The sequence below is a fragment of the Rhipicephalus sanguineus genome, chromosome 1, assembly GCF_013339695.2.
Source record: "Rhipicephalus sanguineus isolate Rsan-2018 chromosome 1, BIME_Rsan_1.4, whole genome shotgun sequence".
In the NCBI taxonomy this organism is placed as follows: Eukaryota; Metazoa; Arthropoda; class Arachnida; order Ixodida; family Ixodidae; genus Rhipicephalus; species Rhipicephalus sanguineus.
The window spans coordinates 75,291,256-75,293,395 of record NC_051176.1 but is presented as its reverse complement, the minus strand read 5'-3'; the positions used below and the strand labels follow the sequence as shown (position 1 = coordinate 75,293,395).

Here is a 2,140-nt window from a genome sequence, read left to right as displayed (position 1 = left end):
AGGACTGGAGCCAGTGGCGTAGCCAGGGGGTGGCACAACGGGCCCGTGCCCCTCCCCCGAAATTTTCTTGCTATGGCATACAGAGGCCAGAACGACACTTGACCATATCTGCTTGCCCGGCCCCCGCTTCAAATTAAGGAGGTGGCTACCCCACCCCTCCACCCAAAAAAAAATTCTGCCTGCGCCCCCCCGCCTGCAGCTATGAATCGTAGTGATCGCTTACATAGATATGACGTAGATATGACGTTTACGTTGTTTTTACGGCTGATAATAGGATATACACCACCGGCAAGACAAGATAATAAGGTATGTACCGCCGGTATGGCAGGATATGCGCCGCCGTGCAGAAAAAGGAGGAATGGGTAAGTTGATAAATGGCTAAGCGGCATTTATTTCTTGAAAGAGGCGAACAAATTTACAGGCTTCCGTACTGTCCTTTTAGCTGCGGCCGCTTCTACATAGAACAGACGGGCGGCTGTGCTAATAAGAGAGGAGCATTAGAGGTCGTTAACCGTAGCCTCACCATCTAATATATATATATATATATATATCCGTAGGAGCTAAAGGAGCAGTTGCCCCCCACCCGTGAACTAGTTGATACGCCACTGCCTGGACCGTGAGGTTAAGAGCTTAACGCTCTACCGACTGAGTAACCTGGGCTCGCACAGATCGCATCGAGCGCACCTACGTATTGTTTACGCATAAAGGAGCAAAAAGAAGAAATATGTAGCACTCGCCCAAGCAGGCGCTCGAACCCTGGACCGTTAGGTCAAAAGCCCAACGCTCTACCGACTGAGCTACCCGGCCGTTTTTTTTTTCTTCTTTATTACCTGGCTTTCGTACAAACATTATTACACAGACAATACTGCTTTGAAACATACACTATGTACAGTGTCAATTTTTATGAAAGGGAACACGGGAGCGCATGGCCTGCGCGCTCCGGCGGCTGCCGTAAGCTCCGTCAACCGACAGCTAACGAAAGCTTGCCCGCTTTTGGCGTCATCTATTGGCTAACAAAATAACGAATCATGGCTGGTTGAGAAGCGCCTTTAGATAACGCTGCCTCTCGGCTCGCGTTAAGGGCAATTCCTGCAGCTCGCGCAGTGCTGGCGCGCCACGCTCGATTTGTTGACAGGCAGACGACGCGCTGCCTGCATCGCCCGTTACGCGTGCCGAGATGCAGCGTTATCTAAAAGCGCTTCGCAACCGGCCATGACTTGTTATTTTTTTTGCCAATAGATGACGCCAAAGCGGGCGAGCTTTCGTTAGCTGTCGGTTGACGGAGCTGAAGGCAGCCGTCGCAGAGCGCAGGCCACGCGTTCGCGTGTTCCCTTTCATAAAAATTGACACTGTACACTCTACACGAGGGGACATATCAACCAGCAACGTGCTGGTATCGTCAGTTTAAAATTCTGGCAATGTGACAAGCGGCTCTATTCTTGAAAGCCACTCGGGCGGTTCCGGTGCTGCTTTATAAATTTCGATAAAGCAGTGAACATTCTCTCTGAAATAAGCTCGAGCAGGCCGCGCATCCTTATCAAAACGCTGACCTGCCATTCTCGAACGCCACAAAGAGTGGAGGCCCAAGAGCATGATTGCGTCAACTGGTACGCCTTCTTCGTTCTTTACACAAGAAACGAATGCCGTACGGGTCCAGAGGAAGATCTTTCTTGATAGCTCGCTGCAGCACATCCCAAAAATAAACTCCCTCCCAACAATGTAAAAAAACGTGATCTATGGTTTCCGAAGACTTACAAATTAAAGAGTGCGTAGCCCAAGGCAAAAAACATCCCTTTCTCTCTAAAAATGTTTTCACTGGCAATGTTCCCGCACGCAGCTTAAAGAAAAATGTTTTCGTTCCAGGCTGCGCGGGCATTTTTTTACCCTCTTTAAAACATTGCTACCTGGGCCTCCACTGTACAATGACCGGTACAGCGGCACCGGAAAAACAACATCACATAATGCAAAATAAAGCTTTTTTTTTGACATGGGAAAGGTACTCTCGTGAAAACCGTACACAAAGGAATCTGACACTTGACACAATTTCCTTATAATAACCCCCGATCCCTCCCGCACAATCTTGGGTTGACACAACATATTCGGGGAGTGCTCTACCCAGTCGCAATTGACATAGTGTGCG

The 2,140-nt window shown here is 49.1% G+C and overlaps 1 non-coding gene across 1 annotated transcript; it reads right to left on the bottom strand.

The window, feature by feature from the left end:
* Positions 1-734: 734 nt before the first annotated feature.
* Positions 735-807, bottom strand: Trnak-uuu (transfer RNA lysine (anticodon UUU)). The gene has a single exon. It is a non-coding gene; the product is annotated as a tRNA-Lys (tRNA).
* Positions 808-2,140: the final 1,333 nt, after the last annotated feature.